Source organism: Sinocyclocheilus rhinocerous, unplaced genomic scaffold (genome assembly GCF_001515625.1).
Source record: "Sinocyclocheilus rhinocerous isolate Xijiao unplaced genomic scaffold, SAMN03320098_v1.1 scaffold4217, whole genome shotgun sequence".
NCBI lineage: Eukaryota > Metazoa > Chordata > Actinopteri > Cypriniformes > Cyprinidae > Sinocyclocheilus > Sinocyclocheilus rhinocerous.
Genome location: NW_015642075.1, coordinates 58,467 through 72,927, shown reverse-complemented (window position 1 = coordinate 72,927; position 14,461 = coordinate 58,467). Strand labels below are relative to the sequence as shown.

At 34.4% G+C, this 14,461-nt stretch overlaps 1 protein-coding gene across 2 annotated transcripts in view; it reads left to right on the top strand.

Moving 5' to 3' along the window:
* The first annotated feature begins 1,107 nt into the window (after positions 1 to 1,107).
* LOC107755667 (plexin-B1-like) overlaps positions 1,108 to 14,461 on the top strand; it is a 48,678-nt gene continuing 35,324 nt past the window's right edge. For both annotated transcript variants that reach the window (XM_016572558.1, XM_016572557.1), the window contains exon 1: positions 1,108 to 1,408. The gene's annotated coding sequence lies outside the window, so the exon portion shown is untranslated. The remainder of the gene's footprint in view (positions 1,409 to 14,461) is intronic.

Sequence of the window (14,461 nt, the reverse complement as noted above, 5' to 3'; positions counted from 1 at the left end):
GTGGTCTTCAAACCCACATGAAAGTCTTGGGACAGGCCCAGAGACTGCAAGTGTTTGTGGTCTGTTACATAAGGACTACTGATCAGACATTTAAAAGTTTATATCAAAGTGCAAAGCATGCAAAATGTGTAAATAAAGCTCTGTAAAAACTTTTACAACACTGTGTTGTAAGTGTGTCTTATAATAAAATTCTACACACTTGTGGTCTTCAAACCCACATGAAAGTCTTGGGACAGGCCCAGAGACTGCAAGTATGCAGGTCTTTCCGGTTTGTTCTGCAAAGTTTAGCTCAATCCCTAATCAAACATGCATGAAAAATCAAACCAGTTTTCAGAATTACTTGACGGTTCCAGGCAGATGTGTTTCATTAGGGATGAGGCTAAATTCTGAAGGATAGTGGCCCTTCTAGACAACTGATCTGTTTTATTCTGTAACGAAGATGAGTGCTTTCAATAAGCAGGAAAATTCCTGACTCTAAATAATTAACCTTACATGTGTAAACATTTGCTGTATAGGCAAAATTCTGACATAAAATGTGATTTGATCAAATTTGAATACAAAATGTGGTGACCAAATGTGCAGTTGGGTAAAGCTTATGGTTCATGGGTAACAATCAACAATAACAAATTCTTTTAAAATAGTTTGTAACCCTTTTAAAACTTTGTTGCAGAAGTTTAAAAAAAAAAAAAAAAGTCCATTTTATGTTACATTTTTATTATTTAAAAAACTTATAGAAGCAGGTGAAGACATCTGAGTTCTATTTAGGATTGATCTTTTTTTTAGGATTTTTTTTTTTTTTGAAAAGCAATCACACATGAATAGACATTAGTCAGTGAATAGAGTTGTCAAAATTGAAATTGGGACCACTAGGGCCAGACTAAAAAATAATAATAAAAAAAATGTTCAAAAAATAACAGCATACTCCCTTGGGCGATCTATAATCATATACTTAAAAAAAAAGATTTAAATAAAGGAATTAAAAGAATGGCGTCCTCAAAGTATCTGACCAATTATCAACTACTTCCGGGTCGCCTCTCATGGAACCGACGCTTTTCTCTAGTTTCCCTTCTAATGATTCATTTCTGTATACCAAACCTTTTCCCTTTGAAAAGCTGTTGCAGCGCGATATGCCGACTGTGAAAAGGACCAGTAAATTGCAAAGCACTATTTTTTAAATGGACATCATTTTTAACTACAAACCAAGCGACCGACCTATGCAATCAAAAATAATCGTAATGTCTTAATCATTAATATTATGTTTTTATTTTTTCTAATTATTTTCTGTACCTTAAACCGAGTAAATCACACAGTGGACATTGTGGTCAGCGTGCGAATTTGCGTTGTTCAAAAATCGTCAAAGTTGGATAAACTTTTTCCAAACACAAAAGCAGAGTAACGTGGATAGAAGGTAAGTGTTCCTAACGCATGTGTGCGCTGTGATAATTGTTACGTAAATGTTTTGCTCTACAGATTAGTGTAGAACTTCGTATATCGGGTTGTTATATTCATGTTTAAGTCAAGGAAATGTGTTTTAGAGTTACTCGTTCCGGTTGTGAATGGACTTTAAACAAAGTAGCTACGGTCTAATGGGACCCAAAACCCATGAGACTCTTCAAGGACTTTAAATCGTAGATGATTTACCTTGTGATTACATTGTAATATATCTTCTAGCTAAATACCGTTGTTCTTGAAGATGCAATTTTGAACCTGAAGAAGAAGTTATCTAGGTTGTTAAAAGTAGGCTAGGCATAATCTAAAGTTAATTTATTTTAAATACATTTATTTTATTTTAAGCACTAGCATTTAGGATGAGGCATATTTATCACAAGCTAAAAAAAAAACGTTTAAAACATTTTCATCAAAACAATGCACTCCTATGCACCTATTCACACCAGGGGGGAAAATTGTCTTATGACAGAACAGGCTGATGACTTTAAAAAAAAAATTAATTCTTTTGTTTATTTTTATCAGGAAAATAAGGAGTTATTTTTTTATTTTTATGTTTTTATATTTATTTATTTATATCTAGTGTCCAGACATATTTGCTGCTACACATAGTAGTCTATTTGGTGGTGCTAAAGCATCATATTTGTTTTGACAATTGACCAAAAAAAAAAGGGAGAGAATTGTTTTGTCTTGCTAGGGAAAGCTTGCATTGGGGGTCGTACGCAGGGGTCTTATCCTCTATACATTTGGCATTAATATTCATATGATAAGACAGACTCCAAATTTTCTTTCATTGTTTTGTTTATTGTGATCCCAAACAGGTTGTAGCCAGGAAACATTTCTAGTGAATAATGATTGAAATGTAAGTTTGTTTGTCACACAAATCTATCAAAATATATACCAAATATATATATATAGATATATACCAAAACCGAGAGTGATAAACTTTATATCATAGTAGTAAAGACAATATGAACTGAATTATGAAAATTCACTTTATCAAATTTGTAAAATCATGTTGATCTTGAAATGAACGTGAATGATTCATCCATGTATGTATTTTGTATTTGTTTTGGCCTCATAATGTTTAACCAAAATGTCAAACCCAGTTTTTCAGTGAAAATGACAGACTTCTCACACGAGGTGTACGCCTTAGTGTGTTGTGCATACTGTTAAACATATCGACTTTGACAAATGATACTTAGAATGTACATATTGTAGAGATTTGTGTAGCTTTAATTAACAAACTGTTACAAAACATGGCTTGATTAAAATTTTTGCTACCTTGCCGATACTGATCCATTATGTTTTTTTTTCCAGTACAGAATATCTTTAACTTATTAACTTGCTAACTACACACGGCTTCATTATAAATTAAGAGAAAACATAAAAGTACATAAAATATTGCATAAATGATATTTAATGTAACAAAATAAATTAGAATTGTAAAATAGGTTACTTTTTAATACAAATACTACTAAATAAATATATACACTCTATAAACAATATGTTGTTTACTAGGACAACTGACATGATACATACAATAAAACAATTATACAGGCTAAACGTTAAAGCTACAGGAGGAACATTGTTTTAGTAATTACGTGAATTGTGCTTTGCCTCGGCTGTTCTGTGTGGGTGAATCTAATGGCGAATTTCATCAAAAGTAACAGTACTACTACTAATAATACTCTCTTGATTGGATTGGATGTACGCTTCCATTTAAATAAAGAGTTCAAAAGAAGCAATATGATATGACGGTAAACACATAGTATGCCATTTCCCATGAAATCTGTCCCAACAATTCCTGATGTACTTGTGCATTACTTAAATTGTTAATTTCAAACAGAAAAGTTACATAGTGTAGCTTTAATTATCTTTCATTAAAAAACAGTATGAAAGGCTCCACTGCAGAGTGACTTAAAAGCATTTTATACACATTCTGGGTGCTTTACAGATGATGGTATGCTTTACAGCAGTATCTCTTTCTTGAGTCACAGATGAACCCTCGCACCATAATACAAAGTTTAGAGCACAAAGAAGAGATATTGTGTGTGCGCAACACAGAGTGTATTGCATCTATTCGACAGTTTACCAAGCCTTTTCATCAGGGTTTTAAATTCTAGTAACTGTGCTTGTGAATGATGTGTTTTTATTCAGTCCTCTTCTCTCCAGTGACCTCATTTAACAGACACCCGATAGCGAGTACCATACCATTCAGAATCACCAATAAACTCCAGCAAAATGCAGTCATTTTAAACAAAAGCACAGACCTTTATGTTCAAATTATGTACAAGGGAACATTGGAACATGTTGGAGGGAGTTTTAACGTGCTGAGTGTCATAACTAATTTTGACAGTGTTTCAATGCTGAATGGAGGAAGAGAAGTTTTCAAACAGGAATTCCAATCAAATATACTGTCTTTTACTGTCTAATATAATGTCATCAGAAGACCTAAAATATAGGGCATGAAATTATTTATGGTGCTTTTTCATTAAAGTGGAAGGCCATATTATACGAACATCAATAAACTACTCTGGTTCGGTTATTAACAGTGAAGTACTCAGTACCATCATGCCAAGATCAAAAGAGTTGCCCAAGCCCCTCAAATGTAAGGTTGTTGTAGCCTGTGAGTAGTGAGATTAGCAACATTATGTTTCCCATTTCTACATGAGCACATTCTAAACATTCATATTCTCTGTAGTTCCATACAGTTTTTGAATGAATTCAATGAAGTCTTTTGATAGAAAAATTAAGACTGAACTCAAAGTAAAGTTTGTCAAGACAAACATTAATGTTGGCTTAACAAAGCCTAGTTTAACGTTTATTCAGGACTTTTAATTTGTCAATTTTTTTACATTCCCCATACACATACTAACCCTAACACTGTTCCAAGCCAAAAGAGCTTGTCTGTATTTCTGTGTGATATTGTGGTGCATAGGATGGGGTCTTAAAAGGCTTTTCTGGATTCTGTTTGAACTTTTCTGAATTCCATTTTAATGGTTAGATTTAAATTTGAGTAATCAAACAGCATGTCTAATTAATTGAAATTATGAAACGTATACAATTTAGCAACTGCTTATTTAAAATTGAACAAAAATCACATTTTAGGGCCCTACATAATTCTATTTTTATTTATTTATTTTTTTTTCTGTTTAAAATTTTCTGGATTCCCATTTAATGGTTTAATTGAATGTAATAATCAAAAAGCAGTTCTAATCGATTTAATTCATAAAACACAATTTATTTGTATTTTTACAATAGTCTTTTACAATAGCTTTCTTGATTTATGATTTAATACAAATTTATTGCAAAAAAAACAATGGCATACAAATGAATTTTATTATATGAATTATAATTTCATTATTACTATTATTATAATTATTAATACATTGCGAAGTACATTCAACTGAAAAAAAAAATTGTCTATTTCTTCAAGTGAATCCAAACTTTTGTTTTGATGGGATGTTTTGAAGACCTTTGTTTCTGTATAATGATTTTTATCAAATGAAATTGTGAAATGTTTGTGAAGTCAACTTTCAGAGCATGTCTGGAGATGAATTTCTTGTAGAGTGTCTTTTGAGACAGCATTGGATGAAAATACTATGCATAATTTTTTTTAAAAGTGTTTTGCTATTTGGTTTTCAGGGTGTTATATTTGGTTGCTAGGCTGTTTTGGCTGGGTGCTGAGCATCACTAGGGGGTTCTAGCTGGTTACCAGAATGTTCTGGCCAATTTGTTGTTTGTTGGCCAAAGGGTTGCTACGTGCCAATAATAATAATAAATGCCAAGAGAGCTAACACCATCTCTGTGGCAGCCCAAGGCTCTGTAAATAGTAAAATAAATAGTGGACACAGTCCACTTCTTTCTTTAGCCAATCAAAGAACTTTTGATTTCTGCTTGCCAGTCATTTTGCGGGTGCCAGTCATTTAGCAACACAAATTAAGATTTTATTTTCTCTCATCATCTTTTTTCCATCCATTGAAAGTAGGGCTGTGCAAATAATTGAATGCGATTTTCATGCACATCTCATCAGTAAAGCCGGTTCTGTGATTAGTAGTAAATCTCCAGCACGTGCTTTCAGATGGAGCGGCATTTACTACACAGAGCCGTAGATCACTGACAAGCTACGCAATATCGCGTTCAAAATCGCAGGCGATGTTATATATGTAACATTTTTAAGCTTCAAAAAGTACATTGTGAAAGTAATCCCTAAGAATCGAGTCTGCTGAAGAGACACAATCACTTATGTTGAACTGATTTAATTTAGAAGATTTAATTAGAAGATAATTCAGAAGTACTTTTTATATGACAATGATTACAAAATTATCATCTTGTAATTTAATATAGACTTCAAGCTGGGCTAAGTGTTTCAATAAAGCATGTTTAAGTTTTCCTATTTTATAGGGATCTTGCCTAGGGCACCTAAATGATGAGAAACGGGCTCTTACTAATAACAAAGATAACAAAGAAAGTCAGAGATGTACAGTGATATAGTGGTGCAAATCTGTAAATGTACTTCAGGCCTGTGTCTGTGGAATGACAGGCTGTAGTCTTGTGTATGTGTGTTTGTTCCCCTTCAGCAGGGGGGAAAGAGAGAAAGCCGTCCAGCTCCCTTTGTCTCTTTTGTTGGAGTGGAGATTTAAAAGGTCAGTGAAAAGAGGGGGAATTTGAGAATGAGGGAGAGTTGCAGATGGAGGGGAGGGGTGAGTGAGTAATGTTGAATATGTGAATGAGTGCATGGACACGCTGGAGTTTGTAAGGTGTGCATAAGTATTTGAATAAAAACTAAATTAATTGTATATAAATACAGTATATTAATCAATATTTTATTTAACGTGTAATGCGTTCCTTGTTACTTGACAGTTATAACAGCATATTAATGTAGTATAATTTATCATTCAGACAACTATTGTTTTATCAATGTCTTTCTTTTACATTTTAAACTTCTTTGTATTGTATGGATTTACTGACATGTATACATCAGGAAAAAAATAATCTGTAATTTTGTACATTTCTAAATTCAGATACTAACTCTTTACTACTACTACTACTACTACTACTAATTTTAATAACAGTAATTCAGAAAGATGAACCTAACTCTAAACCAATAGGTAATTAAAATCTTTTCTGCGGTCTGTTTCTCTTCCTTTGTCTCATTGATGCAGTCACACAGAACTCCTCAAAACTCCCTGGGACATGCATAAACATTCCTACCCTTTAGATTGTCTCTGTCCTGGGAAAAGGGGTTGCCATGGTGAAGAGAACATGAATGTTGGACCAGACCTTTCTAGCCTTTTAGGGCTTTAATAAAGATCGTTCTCCTTTTTTATTCCCTGATGCAGCACTACTAGTAAAAGCCTTCTTGATCTGTTAAAAGTGCAGAGTTTTGTTGGCTCTTTGTCATTGCAGATATGACATTTCTTTCTTTTTTTTTGTAGGGAATATATGTAGATCCATACAACAATAGTCCCTTTGATGTTATGGAGGCAAAAACTCTAAAAGATGCATTCCATATTTAATGTTTATTTAGAGTAGAGAAACCTTAATGTACACTGATTGTGTAAGCAAGCATTCATTTAGGGATATGTGTGAAGAACTCCTTACAGTTAGTGGAGTCTCTTGGCATTTATTTGCCTCTTGTTGGAAAGCTCTGGTGGGTCTCTGGTTGTCCTGGGAACTACCCCTCTTTTCATTTTTTTCCCCTTGCTGAATTAGTGGGAACAAACCCCCACCCACCTCCACACACTATAAGTCTCTCTCTCTCTCTCTCTCTCTCTCTCTCTCTCTCTCTCTCTCTCTCTCTCTCTCTCGGAACATAGCTGTTACATAAGGATACATTTGTTGCATATAACACAAACCTGCAGAATTGTCTGTGTTTCAAAAGTGGGCCTTGCTTTTGGAGGGTTATGGAATGACCATTTCATGTTGCTTTAGACATTCTTTTGTGGGCTTGTTTCAGTGTTTGTACAAAATCCTCTTAGATGACCTTATATTCTCAAATACTTTGGTACATTGTGGAATGCTTGGTTGAGTCTATAATTTCCTCAGGGCCTGTCTGGCCTCAAACCATAATGCTTCCATTCCTGCTGCACTGTTTGGATCTCCTTTTAGCCAGAGGCTGTTTTTAGTTTAATAAATAAACAGTTCAAAGCACATTATCTATAGTATTCGATTATGTCATCAAACATTCCCTGCCACAATACTGGTTAAGGAATGGCATAAACAAAGGAAAGCAAAGCACTTCTCTGCTGCTGCTGAACTGCATAGAGGAAAACTATACTGAGAAATGGATAAGAGTTAGAGAGACCTGTTGGAGTGCATAATTTCTGCTGCTTTTTGATACAAAAACTTGATACAAATGGTTATATCAATGTCATAAATTAATATTTTAGGATTTACTTAAAGTTGATTTTTAGTAATGGAAGAATATGCACAATGATTGATCCAGTTGTCCCACTTTACCTATATTCGCCCTTTCCTTTGGATTATGATGTCATTAAGTTCTCATGAAGTGATTAGAGAAGATAAGCTTATAGGAATCCTAAAAGAATAATTTGCTTTAAAATGTGAATTCTTTCATCATTTCCTCACCCTTATTCATTCTACAAAAAAGTTAAAATTTTAAAAAGTTCACATTGCTCTTTTTAAATTATTGAAAGCATATTCAAAAAAAAAAAAAAAAAACACATCATAAAAGCAGGAGTATAGCCAGGGACAAGGCTTTGGGTGTGCCATGTGTAAACAGGGTGTGCAACAATTAAGCACAATAAAGTGAAATACAGCTGCATGCAGCAATAATAAGAGTCCAAGCATGTGTGGACATGGAAAACATAACCAACACAAACAATTTAAAAGAATCCTGTGCATGTTGTACATACAGTTTTGGCAAATTTCTTCTTTATTGATAGCAATTGGAAAACATTGAAGAGCCACACAGAAAGTTATGAGTGTTAAGTTATGTGAAGTTTTAACTGTGTTTAACACATACTAGTAAATGAGGCAATACGGAAATAAAATCACTCAAAAAGAAATTAAAATCTACAAAGAAAATGGTATCATCTATAAAAATTCAAGCATTCCTAGCTAGTATGTTTAAGCTTTCTCTGGATATAGTCTAGTGCTTTAAACATGAACCAGCACCATTTATTCAATCACATTCCATTGCATTTTTTTTTCTAATTGAACTGTAGGCCTATTTATGGAAATAACAGCAGCATAATACATGATCATAAATGCAACAACACAATGGATTATTCAAATACAAACAATGTAAAGATGAAAACTGAAAATTAAAAGAAGAATGAACAGAAGATATAATAAGCTGATATGTGTTTTGTTCAGAGGCTGTAATGCTGTTAAAAGTGATGAAAATATTGTGAAGGAGGTGGGCTTTAAAAAAAGTTCTTCCTCCTAATTACAGCTTAGTGAGTACTGAAATGTTAAAACATACTTTATCAATAATTGAGTGTGTTTATGGCTATATGGCTCTTTGATAAGGGAGCCATTTGGGATTTAATCTTTAATGATTAGATAGTGATGAGCTATTTCGGCACCAAAGACATTTATTCATAAATCTCTCTAAATATGTCACATGTCCCAGTCCTGTTTTTATGGTTGTTCTGAGTGCTGTAAGCGACTTCATTCTCGAATCTGACCCAATTATCCAATCCAATATACGAACGGTGTTATTGTCCTGTCACATGTTTTTGCCTTTGTCCTATGAGTGATACAGCAAAGTGCCCCAGCTCCTTTGTCTTTGTCTCCACTCCCATTTTAATCTTCATTCATCACTGTAATGAGTGCTTTTGGTCTTTGTGTTGTGGGTTGTTGTGCTTGATTCCCTCCCTCTTTCCTCCCACCTTTCTACAGCTTTCTTTGCACATTTCTTGAGCCTTGAGCCAGATCTGAGGTGTGAACAACTTGACTGAACTTGTAAACTCTTGACCCTTTGATAAAAGTTTAGTCTTTGTTTCAAACCACACAATTCTACTTTCTACCATTTATGATTGCTGGATATCCTAAAATTAAGTGAAGCAATCTACATGGTTATATCCAACAACATGACAAAATAATAGTTGTCCGTTGTGGTTTATGTTGTACAGTATGTTCACATAGCATTGGTTCACCAAAATGTAGCCTAGTTGTGAATCCTGAATATTTAAGGTGTTAGTTTGGTTATAAGTAACAGTGAATGTTGCAGACTCAATGTGGTCATAACCACAAACACAACAAAGTTGAGAAAAGACTTTCAATTAAGAGACCAAAATCAGTGTAGAGTGTGTAATCGCAGAGATTTTTATGAGGCTGCTGTAATTAAACCGAGTCCTCTCTATCCCAAAAGAATGCTGAAACTAGAGTTCAATCAACTGCGGTTCCTGTACTGACCGGTGGAACTCGCTGTTCTGGCTACGTGCCTGAATGGTCTTGTTGACCCATATAGCCCTGGGTCTGCAGTTTTTCCGCATATAGATAGCCCCAGTGGCAATGAACATGCACTCTTTCCCATTTAATTTTCAGTGTAGGCATGTGACTGTGTCTAATTTTTATATCACAATAATTTCTGAACTTTTTATCTTGTTATACGGCATTATCACAGTTATTGAATTACGCTACAAAAAATACACGATGATGTTCTGTTTATCATAAGTGCTGGAGCTCTTTAAATCAGCAGACTGGATTCTGATTGGACGTCAATGTTTCGTTTCATCAAAGTGTTGTGATTCTAAAAATATTGTTCCTCTGTGGCATTTTAGTTTAGGTGTGGACAGTGCTATTCTTTTACATTTAGGTTGGTCTTTAAAACTATCTTCATCGTTATAGGTTTCATCCTTGGTGTGAATGAGCTTTAACTGTAAGTCAGTGTTTTAAAATTCAAATAAGTGTTAAGATTTCACTTATGAACAGTTAAATTATTTGATTATTTGTAAAACGAACAAATAAAAATCCAGCATAGTCCTTTATAACTAAAGAACAATAATAAAGAATCAGAACACCTTTTGGACTGGTATATTTTAACTGAATGCAAAAATGTAAGCATGTTTACTTTTTCTGGTTTGAGCTTTGAACGGTGAGGTAAAAAGATGTGTCCCTGGCACTAAATGCTCTCACTGAAGGAGCACTTGTTGCAGAGAAACATATGAGCTATAGCAGCAAGATGAGGTAGTTCTTAAGCATGCTGCAATGGATCTGTTTCTGATTTTATTGTTGGCACAGAAAGGTACACTTTACCTCAGCTTCAGCCATTGATTTGAGGAAGCTTCTGCCTTCACGCTCCCCTTCCCCCTTGCCTTGTGGAGGTGATTTTCTTGAGCATGGTGGCCAAGCTTTTTGCTCAGAGTTGGGATGGACATTTGTTCTGTATGGGCAACTACCTCATTCAGTGGTGTCGTCTCTGTCAGTTTTGATGCTTCCTTGATTCAGCAGTTGACTCCGGCCTTGAAGTCAAAAACATATTTTTCCAAACATAGGAAAAAGTATGTTTTTGTTGCCTGTTTTAATGTGGTGGGAAAGTTGTCAGTAGTCTAATCTCATGTTATTGAGAGTGAATAAGGGCATATTCAGATCTTCTGACTGTTTTCCCCCCAAGCTTATTTACACCTTTTTTTGTTGTTGTTGTTGTTGCAGTTCATTGTCCCATCAGGCTTTTAGTTGGTCTGGATTTAGTTTAAAAACACACTTGTTTCAGTTTGGATAAAGAATTGTATATAATTTAAAGAATTTGCAGCGCTTGTAGTAAGAGTTCAACATTATCAAAGTCCATCACGGAGTTGAGTCTCAGTGGAGAGACAAATCATTTGATTTCAAACCTGTATGATATTATTCTCTCTGTGAAACACAAAAGGGAAGTTTTGAATAATGTTCCTGCTCTCTTTACTGTACAGTGACAGGTCATAGTGACCATGTCTGTAAAGCTCAAAGAAGCATCGTAAAATCAGTCCATAAAACCTGTGCACTACATTCCAAGTCTTCTTAAGCCTTACAATAGTTTTGTTTATAGTTTAGATTTATTTCTTCATATAACAACAACATTAGCCAGGAGTTCAGTGTTTCAGGTTCAAAGGTGCACACACATTGGTCTGGCCTTTGTCTCTGTTAATATATTTAGCTATTCAAGGATCCTGTGTGTGTGTGTGTGTGTGTGTGTGTGTGTGTACTTAACCATATGGGGACAAATTTGTACCAAGTGAGCTAAAGCTGACAAAACCTCCTTTTTAAGGATGTCCTTGTTTGTAAACCAATACTAATGGATGCTAAAATAATAATACAGTAATAATAATTTAAAAAAATATGTTTATTGATTGATTGTCGAATGGCGAAAGTTTTCTGTTATGGTGTGGGTTAGGTTACAGTATCTTTAACTAGCTGTAAATAAAAAAAAACAATAGAAATCTATAGAATAGCCCCATTTGGATAGCTAAATATGTAAGGGTGTGTGTGTTCCGCTTTTTTCAGATTTCCCATCTGTGAGATGTAAAAAAAAAAAAGTACATAAACCTCACATAGCTTGGTTTAATATTCCTGATAGAGGCCATAGTTCAGGATTTTAACAGCTGAAATTATTACCAATTTCTTGATATCAGACTTATTCAGATGACATTATATTATTTGAACCATTAACTTTTTTGAGCTTTTTATTTAAGCTTTAGGAACTCTTTTATAACATGTTATATGGAAAATCTTTGCTCATGGCCTCAGTTAAATTCATATTATAGCCTTGTCATTTTTTTTGTTGACAAAAATCATGTAGGCTTAATAAACATTAGCATGCTAACACAAGATATTATTTATTTTAAGATACATTTGTATTTAATTGACCAGTTTATTAATCTAAATATTGTTAACATTTAATAAACTGAACAATCTGAAACTGCTGTCACCAACATCTCGCAGTCTTTTAATGAAGTCTTGAAGTAGATATTTTTAGGATATTGGACATCAATGTTAACTTGAGGTTTTTGGTTGAAGGACTTGAGCGTGTATGTCACCCTAGAGGTGTGTCGGGCAAGTGTGTGCATGTTTTTGGCCAGAAGATCAAATAATTTGTGTGTTTGAGTTGCTCTTATTATTAGATGACTGGGCTGTTCTCTTTCCCATGTGTTGTGTTCTATTCTCTTTAGACTGAACATAAAATCAATATTTTAGGATTTTGTTTTGCTTTTGTAGTACATTTTAATACCTCTTATACAAGAGTTAGTTTCAGTCCTCAAAATATAAGCACTCTTTGCGATCTTTCGATGCTTGGCCACTCAAATTTAAGTTTGCAGTATATTTATTTCTCTCTTGTTGAATTTCTTGTTTCAGTCTGGAATGTCACAGTAGTAAAATGTGTTGCCAACACCATTTCATGTTGACTTTTAAGGAATGTTTAGCTGGCAGGAAGAGATATAACTATTACACTTGTCCTACACAGAGTCTAGCAGATATTTCCTAAAGATTTAAGACCGAACACTCAGGTTTAAACGTGTTGTGTTTACAGGACTCCTAGCTCAGAGCATTACTGTGCTGAAAGTAGCCTCATGGACTGTTCATTCACTGTCAATTCAATAGCACATTGAATTGATTCTTCAAAGACCTTTATATATACAGCTTTTTATAAAGGCAGCTGTGCCACTATTTGAATGGGATGCTGCAGGTCTATATTAGGCTATGTTCACCCTGCAGACATTAGTGCTCAATTCCAATTTATTGATCAGATCTGATTTTTTTTTTGTATGGCTGTTCAGATTATTTATAAATGTGGCCAATATCAGATTCCATTGTGAACGAATGACGGTCCTGAACTGACCCATATGCATAAAAAGAATGTTAACAAGATGGTGTGAAGCATTCTGTCATACAGAAGTAAACATGGAGACCACTGAAGTAAGCGTTCATGCATTCATTTATAAGTCGATTTACTGCGGACACCAGTAAACTTGTGAGCAGGCGACAAGGATTACGAAGATGAGAAGAATAAGAAAAAAAGCTAAGTTTTTAAATATTTCTGGTGTTTTTTTAACCTTAAACCACATAAACACATTGCATTACACCAAATACACAACATAATGTTCTTTTTAGCAATGTCATATGACCCCTTAAAGTTTAGCTCGTGTAGAGCTGTCACTGTAATATACCGTAAACACCTCTCTCCACTGACTACATCCGTAACTGTCTGTCATATTCACAGAGTGATCAAAGAACTACCGGAGTCGGAGTGTAAATTGGAGTAACTCCCCTTCAGCGCAGAATTATGACGAATTTCAATCTAGAGTGACGTAAAAGATGCATGAATTCTGATATGACCGTTCAGACTGAGGTCGAATTGCAAAACATCTGATCTGAATTGGATTCAGGACCACATAAGGAAGTGGCCCAAATGTGGGGCCTCATTTATAAAATGTTGCGCAGAAATAAATTTGATCTTACGATCATCTCTCAAATATGCGTATGTGTGATTCATAGAATGAACGTACACAGAGAAAATGCACGTACGCGTCTCTTTCAGATGTGAAATCTGTGAATCGCAAATGATCTTGAATTTGCGTGCAACTGAATGTTTTCAGCTCTCTGCCTTGTAAACGACTCCTAATTAATGTCATTAACATATAAAAGATCACCAGTCATTGTCCAAATCCTTTAATTTAGAACAGCAAGCTGCAAGAACAGCTTACATTTACAAAAACCTGCAGTACTCCGACAAGAAAAAGTGTGTATGTCTGCTCAGACCCTGACGTGACGCTAAGCACTTTTCCACATCAATGGCAGTTTTTACAAATATGAGCTTTTTTACAAATAAGATCAAATCTGAGTATACGCACACTTTTATAAATGAGGCCCCAGGATCAAAAAGATCAGATTCCATGTGGTTTGTGCTGTTCACACTGGCAAGGAAAAAATAAGTTCTGTGTCACATATGAACAAAAACTGGGCCACATTGTTCTGCAGTGTGAATGTAGCCTTATTGTAGCATCATAGTTTATAATATATATATATATATATATATATATATATATAAGTAATGTATATTTAGAAA